This window comes from Diabrotica virgifera, chromosome 9, assembly GCF_917563875.1.
Source record: "Diabrotica virgifera virgifera chromosome 9, PGI_DIABVI_V3a".
In the NCBI taxonomy this organism is placed as follows: domain Eukaryota; kingdom Metazoa; phylum Arthropoda; class Insecta; order Coleoptera; family Chrysomelidae; genus Diabrotica; species Diabrotica virgifera.
The window spans coordinates 43,225,085-43,242,858 of NC_065451.1; the positions used below are offsets into that span (position 1 = coordinate 43,225,085).

At 36.9% G+C, this 17,774-nt stretch overlaps 1 protein-coding gene across 1 annotated transcript in view; it reads right to left on the minus strand.

Moving 5' to 3' along the window:
• LOC126892956 (lipase member H-like) overlaps positions 1-4,128 on the minus strand; it is a 113,962-nt gene extending 109,834 nt beyond the window's left edge. Inside the window, exon 1 of the mRNA XM_050662898.1 lies at positions 3,988-4,128. The gene's annotated coding sequence lies outside the window, so the exon portion shown is untranslated. The remainder of the gene's footprint in view (positions 1-3,987) is intronic.
• Between the last annotated feature and the right edge of the window lie 13,646 nt (positions 4,129-17,774).

A 17,774-nucleotide genomic window follows, 5' to 3' on the forward strand; every position in this document is an offset into this window, starting at 1 on the left:
GTGATGCTACATACGTTGGCAGAACTTATAGGTCTCTTGCAGTTCGAACTTCTGAACACTCTAAACGTGACAATATTTCTGCTTTTTCCCATCATCTTAAAGTCAATAAACATCATCTCAAGGTTCCAGAAGGGGTTTCTTTGATCCACAACATTCAAGATAAAAATACACTCAGATTAGATTTGTGTGAAGATTTGGAGATTATCAAGGACATACGTACTAGCCCCAATTGTGTTAATCGTCAAACTTCATTAAACCGTGACTTTACTCCTATACACCGTCAATTATTTCCATAGTTTAGAATTAACCTTTTTCACTCAATTCATAATTTTCGAAATACATCTATTTTTATTTCCACTGGGTCCATGCTTCACATGATATTTCTCTTCATTTTTATTTTAGGACATTCTTTATTTTTCAGCTTGATAACTCCAAATCCATAACTTTACCTAACTACATGTTACTTAATAACATTTCACAAACCCTCCATCCATTTACAATATATTTTTCTGAACTATTTACCTTTTATTCTAATAAACAGGTTTTTTGTTGTGGTTCGGTTGCTGGTGGTTATTGGACACCTCTAATAAACAATCCTTTAGTTCACCTAAGTTAAATTGTCGTTATTAGTGTTTGTGATCATTGGACTGGCAGATATGTGTGTGCATTTACATGTCTCCTATCTTTTGTGGAGGTAGGTTTGGGCATGTTTATCTCAGTCAGTTTGTTGACCACAAACATTTTCATTTTGCTTTTTATTAGCTTTGTTATACATAACAAGCAAGACCTTCCTCTACTTTTTTACTATATATTTATCACACCATTACCTATAATGTTATTGTGAGAACAATTGTGCCAATTTGTCATGATTATTATGTGATCATTGAGCTGACAGATATGTGTGTGCCTTTGCGTGCCTCCTATCCTTTGTGGAGGTATGCGTAGGTTTTCATGTCTCTGTTGGTCCAGTGACCACATAAAATGTTCATTTTCTTTTTAACTTTAATTTATTTTCTTTTCCTAATTTTCATTTTTTTCAATCTCTCTTCAAGTTAGACAACCATTAATTCAAGGCCTACAATTTTTGTTTTATTTTATAATGCAACATTTCGACCTTTATTTTCACCCTCGCTTTATTCCCTCTATATTTTTATTTTATTTTTAATTTTAATTTTATTTTCACATAATTTTATACGATAATTTGGCATCTTATTATTATTTACTTCACACCATATTAACTTTCTCTTATCGTTGTTTTATTTACAGCTCACAGTACTTTCACTTAAATAATACATCCATTTAGAACTTTAATCTCAATTCCGTTAAACCATAGTATTTTACTTAGTTTTGTTTTATTCACCCTAATATATCTACTTGAATTTAGACAACCAGTTATACTGTTACACTATGATTTTAACTAAATTAGATTTCATAATAGCCAAACTCCAGATTTATTCACTAATTCTTTTACCTCATACTTATCATCTAGTAAATTTCTTTTTATTTTTATTTTTCTTCAGTTTATTTTTTCATTTTGTTCTTCTTTTTTACCAAGTGACGACATTACCTTGTTGGCAAAATTTTCGCTTTCACCGTCATGAAATTATCATAAATAATTTTATGTGACTATTAATTTAAATTGTTTATTCTCACTCATTCATTTAATATCTAATTAAATTCATTCAGTTAAGGCTATGGGTACATAATTCGCAAATATTTTACGTGTATCCCTACTTTTTCTGTCTTTACACGGCAAATTACGCGTAGTAAAATTCACACTGGTATGGACATGTAAACATTACTAGAATGTCATTCTACTTGAAAATGTCATCATTAATTTCAAGAGATGGGTTTTGAATGTTCTTGGATAACTGTTATTTTTATAATTGGAAATTATTAATTCAGTTAATAAATGTGATAATTTTTTCACTAACTATGTATTCAGTGATTGTAATAATTTATTTGTACAACAAAGACTAATACTCAATCGAGAAAAGAGGAAAAGTGTTAAAGTGATTTTTTAATAATATATTGTTATGGAACGCTTACAATTTTGAACATCTTTAACAACAAAATACTTGGATCACAGAATATATTATCCTGATGTATTCTCTGCTTGGATCTTCCACAAATAATACACAATAAATAACTTTTTATTAAGTTCACGTCTTAAATCAATTATTTATCAAATACACTATATTTCAATAATATTTAATCAATAACTCAACATATTCCCGATGCAATGTCAAATATTTAAAATTGTCACTGATTGTCAGTGTCTGACTGACAATATATGCTGACAATATTATATTCGGCTGAGTGCGTTGTAAGACAAAGATAGATTTGGAAAATATTACCACGGCATTGTGTTTATTTTTTTCGAATCCTGAAAAAACCAATAAATATTTTTGAAAAATTTAAACGCAGAATGAAAGACTAAATTATTACCGAGGGCCGAAAGTCCCTTAGAATAAATAAAAAGTTTATTTTGAATGATATATTTGAAATTAAAAATCACACTAAATTTTCTCTTAGTTTTTCACCCCTGTAACTTATTAAAATAAACATTATATAAGTTTTCAGGGACTTTCGGCCCTCGCTAATAACGTGATCTTTCATTCTGCGTTTAAATTTTTCAAAAATACTTATTAGTTTTCTCAGGATTCGAAAAAAAATGAATCCCCATTTGAATTGCATTGCAGCCGAAAATACGTACCGATCCTCTTAAGTAAATATAGAAATATTTTTTGCATTTCTAAAATACAATATAACTACATACACATAAAATTCCCTACCTAGAAGGTCTTGTCAATATCCGTTTAATGTCATATTTCAGTCTGTCCGTTTGAAGCCAAGATGAAGACCACTTTGTAATACCGCTGCATTTTAATTTCTTGTGACATCGACTTATTGTCGACATTTTTGTAGCCGAAATGGCATAATTATTATAATATTAAGGTCTTTTGACCTAAATATGTAGCTAGTTCCAACTACTTTGGATCTAAAGTAAGTAACCACATGTTGTAATTTCCTAACTTTCAGACAGTCAAAATTTCATCTTGGCCTTTTTTTTAATGGAGTGGTTTGCTTATTTTAGGTTTCTACCACCTGATGATGGACTGATTGGTCCGAAAACGTTTGTGTGATTTTATCCATTTTGGATCATTTTAGAAAATTTTTTTTAATAAATTATATACCATCTACCTACACGTGAGGTTTTTACTTCATTAGTAAGTTTTTTATTATGGTATACAGCCAATGAGAGGAATCTTTTCCTTTTTATTTTTAAAGTTATTCTAAATGTTTATAAACTACAAAATTTGAAAAATTTGTCTTTAGGATTTTTGACTATAATATGATAATTTTTTATCTTTTTTTAGTACATTTTAATAGTACGACTTTTTACTTTCATTTGGCATACGCCGAATTGCCCTATCTTCATTATTTTCTGTTTTATGTTATTACAAAATAAAGACCTCTGGGATAAACAAATCGAATAACTTTTAAACTAATTAATGGATCGGTCTCAAATTTTGAGGGTTTGGTACCCCAATACCCAACATTGGGTAAAACAGAAAAGTTCTAAGTTAAATTAAGTAAAAGTTATTAACAAATAATGATTTTCACTGATTTGGCAGTTTGCGTAGCAACAAATTAACTTTTTAACTTTCAAAAAGCGGCATTTTGAAGGATTTTCAATGTTCTAAAAAACTAAATTTTGTAGTTTTATGTCAACTGTTTAGCTTTTGAATTGGGTGTAAAAAATAAAAAAACGACATTTTTGCACTAAATTGTTAATAATTAAAAACGGACTCAAACTCTAGGCAGGAATTAGGTAGGTTTTCTTCCTATAGGTCTACAATAAATAAAAAAAGTAGTCAGCTACCTGGATCTTTGAGTGCCCCGAACATGGTCTATTTCTAGCTTATTTCCTTGGAGTAAAAGGACATTTCGACAAAAAAAATACAAAAAGTATTTGATACTTACAAATACGCAAATCTGAATGAGCACTACCAATGTTTATTGTGTATAAAAAATGAATATGTTCGAAAAATTTACTATTCTCCAACTATAAAGATATTTTCAGGGTCACCGATTCACTTCACTGCTAGATTTTAATAATTTATAGATAATTTTCAAAAACTTGGACATATTTATATTACCCATGGTAAACTAAATAATATTGATTTGATTAGTTTACACATATTTTTAACTAAATTGGTAAAACTGATAGTGTCAAAACGAATACGTAATACGGCGAATGATTTCCAATGTAATCTTTTAATGTATATTCATTTCACAAAGTATTAAAAGTACCTAAAATACAAATAGTGCAGTCACTGAAGGTTTTAACCTCCGACCTCCGACTTCGTTGAACCTCCATAGCCTTTTATGAAAATTGGTGAGTAGTTAGAGGATCCATCAGGAAATAAAAGTGACAAAGGCGTTGTTGCAAAATACGTTGCAAATTTGCGATTTTACCCTAGGGATGGATACCACCCCTTCTCGGGGGTGAAAATTATTGTATTAGAAATAACACTACAAATCAGTAGAAAGACAAATTCTAAGCAAAAGTTGTTATATCAAGTAATTAAAATAGGTCAATACTTTTGAGTTATTAAAGATCAAAAACTTTAATTGTTCGTGAAAAAAGTGCATGTTCTAAAGCGGTTTTTCACAAATAACTCAAAAACTATAAGCTTTACAAAAAAGTTATTATGCTTAAAATTGACGATAATAAAAAACTGAATACAGTCCTTACTTAAACGACCATTTAATATTAATTATTTAGAGTGAGTTATGGGTAATTGAATATATTTATGCTTTTAGACAAATACTCACTATCTAAGTATTCCAGCTTAAATAACGATAAAAGATGCATTTTATAAAATATACCTACTAAATACTTGTCCTACCTATCAAATGAGCTTCATAAGAAGTTGATAGCATCAAATTAAGCAAGTTGTGATGATGAAAAAAAAACAAAATATGAAAAAACAATTTTTAAGAAACGCTCTTCTTTAGTTACGAGTGACTAAAATTAAAAATATAAAAAAACCACTAAAAAGCAAAAACTAAAAAAAAATGAAAAAATCTAACACATTCGTCAAAGAAAAGCGTGGCTTTTTTTTAGTTTTTGCTTTTTAGTTGTTTTTTTTTATAATATTTTTAATTTTAGTCACTCGTAACTTAAGAAAAGCGTGTCTTAAAAACATTTTTCCATATTTTTTTTATTTTTTACTTTTTTGTCTTACACTTTTCAAACATTAAAATATATCGTCCTGTTTATTAAAATATGTATAAAACATATGATGTACAAACATGAAAAGTAGTCGGAATCTGCAAAAACTTTGAAACTCTATTGTTTATTTATGAAGCATAACGTAAACAATTAACGTAAAAAGTGAAATTATGCATAGTTCATATAATTAGCTACAATCTGTAAAAGTTTCAAGTTTTTTCATTGTAAAAAACAAGAGAATTTAAGCATTATCCGTTAAAATCGGTTTTTTATTTAAACAATTAATAAACATAAAAAAAATTTTATTGACTATTCGCGTATTGTTCTCGCGAATGCATATGTCTGCAAATTTTCAGTCATTTGCATTGAAGAAAAGGCGGTCAAATTAACGTCTAAAGATGTAACCCAAACGATTGAACTGAAGAAAAGCGTTTAATTAATACGCCCAAATGAATTATAATATTAATTGTAGCACAAAACGTCTCTACCGGTGGTTTTTCTAAGACTACGATAAAAAAACGGTTTTTTTTTAATTCGAGTTTTCGTTGAAGTTTTGTTTCGTATCGTATTGGAATTTAGAATAGAATAGAATAGAATAGAAATATGCTTTATTGTCATGAAAAATTTAACAATTTTATAGACAAAGCTTACAAGAATCATAAATAAAAAAAAATAACAAATACAATTTACTAAAATTATACAAATCGTCAATATAAATAAAACATAATAAAATCAAATAAAAATCAGTAACAATCTATTGCAAAATTTTAAAAAATTGCAAATTGCGTAATCTACCTTAAGAAATTTAATAAGTGATTTAATAAGTTATGCTGCTGCATATGACACTCAAATATATATTAAGATTCTACTTATACATAAGAATACTGCAATTTCTTAGTTATTGGTTAAGAAACTCTGCTATTGAATAATATGGTCTTTCAGATAAATAGGCTTTTGTCATTTTAGAGATGGTTGTATAGTTTTTTTGCAGAATATAATATAGATTTCTTTACTAACTCACTGGACGGGATCGGTAAATAGATGTCAAAAGTAGAATTTCTGGTGGAATAGTCATGTCTAGGTCTTTCTGGAAAGACATGTAGATGTTTACGAATTAAGCAAACAGTTTCTAAAATATATAAAGAAGGTAATGTTAGAATTCTGTGATCTTTAAAGTAGCTTCTGCAATGTGTTGTTCTTCTGAGGCCAAACAGATATCTGATTGCTCTTTTTTGCAATTTAAAAATAACATCGGATTGGGCAGCTGTACCAAAACCCCAAAAAGGCAGACCATATCGAAGATGGGACTTGAACAATGAAAAGTATGTTATTTTGGAAGAGGCTAAATCCATTTCCTTCGAGACAGATCTTATTGCAAAGCAAGCTGAGGATAGTTTCTTGCTTAACACATCGATATGAAGGGACCATTTAAGGTTGCTATCTAAAAAAATACCAAGAAACTTTACAGAATCAACGATACTGATCTGGCTGTTATGAAGAGGTAAGGGTTGAAGAGTTCCTTTATAGGGTAATGCGACTGTTTTATCTACGTTAAAAGAGAGTAAATTAGAATCTGACCAGGATTTTATTGTGAGTAGATCAGAAGTTATAGTAGCATGAAGAGTTGCGATATTTGAGTTGCTCCAAGTGATACTTTTTTTTTTTTTTGGACTGAGGTGGAACGCTCTTAGCAGACTAGGGAAGGTGTCCCTAGTACTGTTGGACTCGGACAGGAAAGGAGAACACGCTAGGGCGCGCCAGCCACAATATGGCCCGTGCGTCCCGCATGCCCCCCATGACCAGCCGCCTACCAACTAAAACCACCCCCTCTTCCGACCCGGAATATCCCTGGACGTGCTCCTTAGGGAGCGATGCATGGGGATATCCCGAGCTGTCTGAAAGAAAGTAACCAGAAGCATTGGTTCATTTAAGGGTCTATTTTCCAGCCTAGAAACGGTAGGACTAAATAGAGAAAAGTCTGATTCCTACACGGAGGAAGGTGGGCCAACCCCTGCCTGAAGACGGCAGGGCTTGGGTGACTGTTCTGTAGTATGGCGGATAGAATGAGCCCTAGAAGAATTAGGGTCATATTTTTCTGACGCGGATTATTTTTTTTATTATTTCTTATTTTGCTTTTTTTTTATTTTTTTTTTATTTTTTATATTTATTTTTTTATTTTACAACTATTGTGTTGACCCGCCTCACCCATTCTGCTCCAGTCGTTCCAACTCGGATTTTCTCTTAACTATACCGGTTATAATGTCAATTATGGCCTCGAAATCCGCCTTGTTTCCGACCGCAAAATTAACAATATTGTTAGGGCCGATGTCGCCAAACCTACTACGTAGCCTGACCCGCTCGTGAGCAAAGACGCTGCACTGGAAAACGCAGTGTTCTGCGTCTTCCCTCACGCGACAGGTCCGGCACAGGTCGTCGTCCGACTTCCCGATCCTGTGGGTGAATGCCCTGAATGATCCATGACCGGTCAAAAATTGTGTAAAGTAAAAATTTACTCTCTTGAACTCGCAGGCGTACCACGACTCTACGTTCGGGATCAGCCTTTTGGTCCACTGGGCTTTGGTAGATTCCGCCTCCCATTCCAGCTGCCAGTCCGCCAGGAGTTGTTGTCGTGCGGCCGATCTTACCTCTGGTAAGTGGCCGTGGCGGTGCTCATATAGGAACTGGCGTTCCTTAGCTAGCAGATGTATGGGAGGGGCGCCCGCGATCACCTGTAGAGCCACGGTTGATGCAGTCTTGTATGAGCTTACTACATTCAACAGAGGCTTTCTTTGTGCCTTGTTTATCATATCTCTGTATTTCTTGTGACGTAGAACCTCAACCCAGACCGGAACCCCATAGAGAAGGGTAGACTGTACGACGTGTAGGTACAGTCTTCTCCGGGCACTACTTGGCCCTCCGATATTTGGTGTTATTTTCCGGAGAGCTGCAGTTTGTGCCTCGGCCTTCCTCACCACCCTTGCGAGGTGTTTGGTGAATCCCAGCCCTTTGTCGAGGTCCACGCCAAGATATTTGGCACAGAGGCTCGACTTGACCTCGCTGTTTCCAAAATGGAACAACAGGTCCGGTCTATCCCTAGGTCCCTTTAGGATAACCACCTCTGTCTTACCGCCTGCGAGTTCAAGGTCGTTCTCGTTCATCCAGGCATTCACCCGCCTGAAACACATCTCGGCCGTACTAACCACCTCCCAGTACTGCCCTACTAAGAGAGAACCCCGTATCTCCACTATAGCGAGTTTTGAGAAAAACGCGATTAAAGATTTTTATTTAATCCGTTGTACTTTTGGTAGAATAATAACATAAAATCATTTAGGGTAGAGTATGTAGCATCATAGTTAACTTATTTCAAAAATAAAAATTGCAAAATTACAATATGGACATTAGTTACGCGACATACGGTCTAAGAATGCAAAGAATTATTTCAAATTTACTTAGCTAAAACCACGTATAATCCAAATTTGTCTTATGCGTGGTTTTAACTATGTAATTATTATAAAATTTATATAACTGCCTCGAGAGGCAAAACATTTAAATATTTTAATGATATTTTCTATGAAGATTTGTGAATAAAACATGTTTTTATGAAAATTTTTATTTAAAAATACAAAAAATTATTGAATTAATGAAAATTAATTATTTTTAATCGGTAATTTTAATGTTGGTAATTCTTCCCAAAATTGATGACGGTTCTCAGGTATAATTTCACCTAAGTTTTTTATTATTTGGTCCTTTGTACTCTGAGAAATCCCAGAAGGTGTGGTCCCAGGTGAGGGGTCCTTTATCCCAGATGTTAACACTCTGCTCTGCAAAAAGTCAATCTCCATCAACTCTTCGTTATCGTCAATTTTAACGTGTAAAGTTTTGCTCTCTCTCTTTAAAATTACTTTAGCAACTTGTGATAAGTAAACACGTGACTCTGCCTTTTTTAATTTCGACTGTGATGATACGTCTTTCCAGATAAAAAAATCGGAAACTCCCATTTCTTTCACCACCACACGATTCAAATTACATGTTTTAACGGCCAATTAAAAACATCCATCAGTATTATTTGGTTCAACCATGTCTATTTCTACTGTGATAGAAGTTAAGGGATACGGTAATGATTCCAGAACACCTAGCTGAATATCATCTTTGTAAATAGAGGAATTCGACGTTGGGTCCAATTCAGTTACCTTTTGCGCCATTGCAATCATTGTCTTTGCCTTCGAAGACATATCTAATAAATAATAGTTCTATATAAATATTTATATAAAGGCATATACAGTCGGAAAAATGAAAGAATACCCATGAACGATCACGTCAATCACATACAATCACATATATTGTATTTGCTGTTCTTTTTCAATAAATAACAAACGAGAGAGATAGATTATTAATTATCTTAATAAAATGTGATTGATGCGATCGTTCATGGGTATTCTTTTATTTTTCCTACTATATAAAAAAAGAAACATATCAAAAAACGAACAACCATACAAGCAAAACACCCTGTAACTCAGTAACCAGTCATATTCTATCTAAGTGATTTGTGTTAAATTTTAATATTTTGAGGTCAAGATTCTACAACTAAAATATTTCCAATTGTTAACAAAACAATCTTATTGTTAAATGATTTAAACATTTGAAAATAAAAAAAAACAATTTAGGTTACCTCTAATCTAATAAAATTTTATTATAAAAATGTAAACTTACCAAACGAATTATTTTCCACCTTTTCCGCTAATAACAACACTAATTAAATAGCACACAACGTCTTTAGAAGTCAAAACAAGATAATACAATGTCGATTTACACGACAATATACTTAGTTAAAACATTGTAATGACAGCGCTATTATTAGCGGGGTTGCTCTGTTTCTTAGAAAAAACCTCGCATATCGTTTATCCTACGTTAAAAACCCGTATCTGCTGAGCATATACCCGGTTTTTACTATGAATCGTTAAATGCCAGGTTTATACTAAGCATAATAGTCATTTTTGGCGTTTACGGGGAAACTATTTTCTTTCATAAAATAGTTAGAAATGTAAAATACGGATTTTTTTCTATGTGAATATGTTATAAAAATCATAATTATTCAAATCGTGCAAAAATCTCAATTTTTAAAATTTTGGAGATACGGGGTTTTTTCTTAGCAGGGCAGAGTACATATCGCTGGTTACGAGAATGGCCAGGTCATCAGCGTATGCAACCGCGATGCAGTCCCGACCGTATCGTATATTTAAGACGTCGTCGTAGAGGATGTTCCACAGCGTCGGGCCTAAGACGGACCCTTGTGGAACACCTGCCGTAAGTTTAATGTCGTCGTTACCTGCAGACACGTATCTATTAGTTAGGTAGCTTTTGATCACGTTTGTCAGATAACTCGACACGTTGAGGGCCTCCATCCTGCGGACTATATGTCCCCAACCTGCCGAGTTAAATGCATTTTTAACATCGAACATGATCACTACTGCCCACCTCCTCGCCGTGGCTTTAACGCGGTCTGTAATGAACTTAACAGCATCTACCGCCGATCTGGCTTTCCTGAATCCGAATTGCCTATCAGAGATGGCGTTTATAGCATCCAATTCCGCTTGTAGGCGGTTCTTAACTACGTTTTCGTAGAGTTTGCCTAGACTATCAAGGAGACAGATCGGTCGGTAGGAGCTGGCCTCCTCCGGATTTTTACCGGGCTTCGGAATTAGGGTGAGGCGTGCCCTCTTCAAAACGTCAGGGAAAATTTGAGCCGTGAGGAGCTGGGTCAGTACCGATCTGACCAACTCAGGCTGCGCTGCTACCAAAATTTTAACCGCCTCCGGCGGCACACGGTCCGGTCCCGGCGACTTCCCAGTCTTGATCGCTTCCACTGCTCTGGTGAGTTCCATGGAAGTGACGGCTTCAGGGCGCTCACATGTGGCGGGCACGAAGAACAAATCAGGCTTCCTGGGAAAGAGGATGCCCGCAATGTCTCTCGTTCTACTCTCGGTGAGTCTATATGGGGCTTCGACACGCAGGGCCTTAGTGACAATCCTGTAGGCCTCGCCCCATATGTCGTCCTCGAGCGCATCGCACAGGTTCATCCAGCACATACGTTTGGACCTCCTGATGACCTTGGTGAGGTCCTTTTTGGCTTGTTTGTATGTGTCCCTGGATTGCAGGGTTCTGTCCCTCTGTGCGATGCGTCTTAGTCTGAAACAGTTAATTCTAGTTGCTTGTACCTCCTCGTTCCACCATTACGGTACCGTATACGGAATCTGGTTGCGCCTCGTGCTCGCCCTATGCGCGCGTATCATGACATCTCTAAGGCTGGCAAAGTCAGGGACCTCCCCGCGGAGATCCCTAACACGGTCGATGAAGGTTGCCCTATCGAAAGTCATGACCTTTCTACCGCCACTGGTCGACCCCCTGGATCCGATCTCGTAGGAGATATACTTGTGGAATGTGAATAGATTGTCATCCAGCACATCCCACTTCGTGACCCTACTGGAATACTTGGTTGACACCAGCGTAACGTCGATATGGGTGCGCGAATCCCCCCTCTCGAAAGTAGGCTTACCGTTATTCGCGGTGACCAGATCGAGAGAGGAGATCCACTCATTCCATACCTCTCCTCTACTGTCGTTCCTTGGGGAACCCCATAGAACGGATTTCGCGTTTATATCCCCGGCTATGATGAAATCCTTTTCCACCAGAGCAGCTTCCATGATGCTGTCCACCTTATCTCGGTAGACCGCCATGTTGACGTTAGGAGAGATGTAGCAGGCTATAATAGCCACATCAACTAAGTTGATTTTGACTACACTCTCCTTCCTTTGGATCTTTTTTATACTCACGTTCTTATTGATAAGGTGGACAGCGACGTCGCGGAGCACATCCGTCACCCACCCAAACTTACTAGCGATATTTTTATTGGGTTCTGGTACGATCACCAGATCCGCCCCGATGTCTAAGGCCTTCGCATAGACCAAGTCGTGCGCCACCTTGGCTCTACCAACATTCACTTGTAAAATCCTGAGCTGTCTGTTCGCCGCCGTCGTCATCGCGCTAGTAACGAAAAACTACCCAACCAATAGCCCCGAAGTGTAAAAGCAGAATGGGTGAACACTAATCGACATTTCTTACATTTTCCTCGGCCCCAGAGCCATTCTGATGGGAAGACTCCTTGGGGGGTAGCGTACTTGTGCTGCCACTACCGCTGCATTGTTCTTGAGGGGGGTTTGAGACATCCAAGGTTCCCTTTCCTAGGTGGGGGGGTGGAAAGGGGGAACTCGTCGTCTCCCTAACACGACGCAAATTCTCTGTGGCCTCATTTAGCATCACATCGTAATTATCCAAAAGTCCTTCATCGGTAAACACTCCTCCGTTGAACACCTCGTCATCCATCCTCTCCAGGTCTTCTGTAGTAGGAGGGCGACGGCTTAAGGCCTCATTTATTTCGGTCTCCTCCTGTTGCGTGCGAGAAGTAGCAGCGATATCTTGGGTAGGAATATCTTCCTTAGACGGAGTCCCCGCGCGTTTTGTTTTAGTGACTTTATTTCCGGTGGCCGGCCGCTGGTTGAATAGTGGTGGGGAAGGTTCGGAGGATCTACCTTGGTCCGCCGCCTTTACTTTCTGAAGCGCCTCTCGGAAGGCAGGACATCTCCCGCTGCCGATGCGGTGCGACTGCTCGCACACCGCGCAGAACTCCTCTTCTTTGCAAGCATCGAAAGCATGCCCCTTCTTGCCGCAGTTTTGACAGCACCCAGTGCGGTCGGGTCCATTACACTTACTACTTTCATGGAGGTAGCTCCAGCACCTTTGGCATTTTTTCACAATGTACCTCTTCTCCACCTCGCAGCGTACGAGGCCGACCTTGAGGTGTCCGACTTCCAATATTTTCGTGGCCGCCTGTGCGCTTAGTACCACCGTGGTCGCCTTGGTACTGTTACGCATTGGTCTGAGTTGCTTAATTAGGAAACTGGGCTCCCAGGTGCCCAATTCCTTTTTAATGGCTGCCTTTAGATGTGATTCCTCAGTATTTTCGGTCATGCCTCTTATATGTATGATGACCTGCTTCTCCGCACCCACCATCTTGGCCGTTAACCCGCTCTCCTTGTTAGTGATGGCGGTTTTGATGCTGTTGGCTGCATCCTGGTCCTTATCCAGAGTAATAAGAAGGTTCCCATCTTTAGTGCTGCGCAGACTACGGATGGCATCTTTCGCCTTCGAGTCCCCAACAGCTTTCTCCACCCCCTCGAGTAATTGTGAATAAGACGAATCTTTCTTCGAGACTATGAATCCATAGGTGAGCCTTTCTTTCCTTGTGGCCGTAGTATGGATCTGCACCTTACTTACCTCCGTCTTCGAGAAGATAACTTCAGCCATCTTCCGCAAATCATGCACCTGCATGAAACTAAGGTGATGTAGTGCCACCGAGTCTCCCGCCTTGGTTTCTTCTCTGACCCGCTCCAGGGCGAGCCATATTTTCTCCGGTGTATTGGCCTTTACTTTAACGATTCTCTCCTCCGTCGTTTTCCTTACGCCGCCTACTCTCACCGTATAGGAGTTTTCCATCACCTCGAAGTCGCCTTCGAGGGTGGAGAGAGCCGGGTATCTGTCCCTATATAATCTCTGTATAGACAGGGCCATATTTGGGTCGTTTGACTCTAAGGCCACAACTTTCACGTTGCAGACCGAGTCAAGGGGGTTCCGCACTTCAACGCTTGTCTTTTTAAAGATCCAATCAGGCCAATCAAAGCGAGCGTGCCTCTGAAAGTCTTCGTAAGAGTTTACTCCATCAAAACTCGTCATCCTGACCGCGCTGGGGGGACCGTGCCATGCGTCGGTTTGGGTACCGCATTCCACGGTTTTTTCGGCTCCCATATCAACCTGGGTCTCCTTCTCTATTAACAGTTTCTCTACTGGTTCCATTGAGTTCTTAACCAGCCAGTCTTTCACCAGATCCATCTTCTGGAAAGAATGTCTTTTTGCGAGGTTCTTACACAAGTCCTTAATGGGCTTCGGTGTGGTAGTGTGCTCTTTAACTAGCGAAGTGATACTGGTATCGTCAGCAAAAAGAAAAACTTTTCCATCGATTTTTAAACTAGTGATGTCATTTATAAAGATAAGGAAAAGTAAAGGACCCAATACTGAACCTTGTGGTACCCCACATACAACATTTCTGAGACTAGAGTCTGTATCATTTGCTCTAACCAGTTGTTTCCTATTTTCCAAGTAAGATTGAAACCAGTTCAAAGAAATACCTCGAATTCCATAGAAATCTAGTTTTTTTATCAAAATGTCGTGATTTACACAATCAAAAGCTTTGGCATAATCACAAAAAACAGTGGAAGTGTGGAGATTATTGTTTAATGCTTGACAAACCTCATGTAGTACAGAAAACATGGCATCGGTGGTACATTTATTATTTAAAAAGCCGAACTGATTTTGTGATAAAATCTTGTTATCAACGAGAAAGGACATAAGTCGGGCTTTTATGAGTCTTTCAATAATTTTGGAGAGTACCGGTAGTAATGCAATAGGTCTATAATTGCAGGCAATAGATTTTTCACCACCCTTATGAAGAGGAATAATGATGGCCGTCTTTAGGCACTCTGATGAGGACTCCCAGCAAATTGTCTGGGAGATTTGAGAAAATTTTTATGGATAGTCCATCGGTACTACAGGAAGATTTGCTTTTGATACTCTTGATTGTTTGGATCAGTTCAGATTTACCAATCGGTCTTTTAAAGAATGAATTCGAAACCTTTCTTGAATTAGGGAGATAGGAAATGGGATCTTGTTGTGACACAATAGTTGATGTTATATTTTTACTCACATTAACAAAGTATTCATTTAGATTTTCTGGGTCTGGAAGGGAAAATGTTTGAGCTGTGTGAGTTTTACTTCGAAGATCGTTTATTATGGACCAAGTTTCTTTTGCAACACTTTTGGAGCTTCTGAGACGATTTTGATAATACAATTTTTTAGCCGATTTTATAAGTTTTAAATAGACTGCCCTGTACTTGGTGATATATTCAATAACAGAGACGTTGGTAGTAAATTTCTTGATATACAGTAGTGAACGCATGTTTTTGGCTGATATGCGGACACCTTTGGTAGTCCAGGGTTTCCGATGTTTTTGCTTAATTGTGATTAAAGGAAATGCTTTATTGAAGATACAGACCAGCTTATTCAAAAAATCACTGAAATTATGATCGACGTCCAAGGAAGGAAAGTGCCACTCAGAGGTTCAGCATAAATTTTGGAATTTACGAAAGTTCCGACCGGAAAAAATCCTGCCTAAACGTCGAGTTTTCGAGGAGGACTTGCTAAAGATGTTAAACTTCGTATAAACCGCTTCATGATCAGATAATCCCGCATTAACAGTTGTAGCACAGACATCAAGGGGTGAGAAATCTGAGACAATATAATCAATTATGGTAGATGAAGTCTTTGAAATCCTTGTAGGAGAATCAATGTGCATTGGTAGACCATATGATTCAAATATGTTGACCAGGGATATTTGTGTAGCACAAGCAGCAGCATAATTAATGTTGAAGTCCCCGCATAAAATTTTTCTGCTTTTATGTGGCAGGTCATCTAACAAATTAAGCAGGTTCTGAAAAAATAGTTCCACGGAAGAGTCAGGTGATCTATAAATGCAAATAATATAAAGATTAAGGTTTTTACTGTAAACTAAGGAAAACTCAAAGAATGCTTCACTTAATAGAAAGTCATATTTTGTTACTAGAGAAAAATCATTATTTGTAGAAAGAATTAGGGTGCCTCCATGAGCTGAACTTGGACGGTCATACCTAGCAATAGTGGAATATTTTTCTACAAAAAAAGGCTCGTTGACTTCAATCCAGTGCTCAGTAACCGCAACTATCGGTGGAAACCCTAATTCCTCTAGAAACAGAAATAATTCATCAGTTTTATATCTTATAGAACGAATATTAATCAGAACCATGCTAAAGTTGTTATCACTAAAATAATTTGAGGATTCTAGTCCCTCAGAACACGTCGTGGTGTTTAAAAATTTCGTCTTGGAGAGGCAGCGGAATAGTAGTTTCGGTGGCATTCCCTTGATTTTTGTAGGTGAATAATTCTTTCCGAAGTTAGAAAAGACCTAAAAGCAGCAAGATCAGCGTCTACCTCATCTGCACCAATTCCATAAGCATCATTAAAATCTAGAAGAATTTTTCGTAGATCTTCACTCTTTGTAGAAGTCCTTCGGAAGCCAGAAACAATTTAACACTTGTGTTGGTATACCCATCATAAAATACTGATGCAGGTTGGTCGTGTAAATAAGCAAGATGAAGTTTAATGGCCTTTAAGATATCCGGTTCCCTTAATCTGGCTAAAAGATATCGACTATTAGAGTTATTGGTTAATCTAACTCTTGGTGGGGTCAATGGATCCAGATTAGTCGATGGTTCTAAAGTATCATTCTTAATGAAATTAATTTGGGTATGGAACGGATTCTTAGTTTTGCAAATTTCGATGGCCTGTTTGTCTGTTTTTATGTTTGTGCTCTGAACTTCATCTTTGTTGTTGCATAAACTGCTATTTGAATTTTCCAGGCTAATAGGACTTCTGATATTCTTATGTGACTCAGATGAAAGCGTTGGTTCGGAATATGAAGATTCGATAGACCATTTAATGTTTACACCCGGTGGCCAAATGCCCTTATTAAATAATAGGTTAATAGATGTCTAGATTTTATACCTATTTTGAATGAAGAACCAGTTGTTGTGTCGGCATCTTTAAGGAGGGCATAACATCTTATATATTCCTTGATACCTAGCTTCTCTTTAATATAGTGAACCACTTGTATAGGGGTGTATATTGGGCTCAAGTTACTAATAACTACAAAGTGACACTTATCTTCTGTAATTTTTGACTTTTGCTCTGCATTTGCTTCGAAATGTTGAGGCTCTTCAGTCTGGGTACTTGAGGTGGCATAACATGTATTTTTCTTCAATACCTCTTTTTTCGTTGGTATGGTAGATAGACTTTTGGTAAGATTGCTCATTTGATTCGATATTTCATTGATGTTTGAAGAGAGCCTATCTAATCCCAACTTAATATCAGTTGAATTTGATTCTTGGATTTGAACCTTAATAGTCTCATCTGAACCCCCGAAAAAAACTGACGATATATTAAAAATATCATGCTCCATCTGCCTAACAGATTTTAAAACATTTCAGGATTCAGCAGGTTATTTAGTTTATGGATCTCATCAATTTTTTTCGTAAGATAGTCCAGTTTGTCTTCATTTTTTGTCAACAAATCGTAAGTCTCAATGAAAATAGGCAAATTATCAGTAAGTTTCTTAGTAACTTGAGTTAAAGCTTCAAAGTTCTCTAGTGGTATTTGATTTTTTGATAAGTTGATTATCTTTCCGTTTAAATATCTTAAGCTAGGCGAGTCACATACTGTACAAAAGAATCTTAGATGGGGAAATTTTTGTTCCAATAGAGCTTTAGTGGTGGACTTATTTAATTTTGTGCATCGCATACAGAAATTTCTGCGGCAATCTCCATCGCACCGC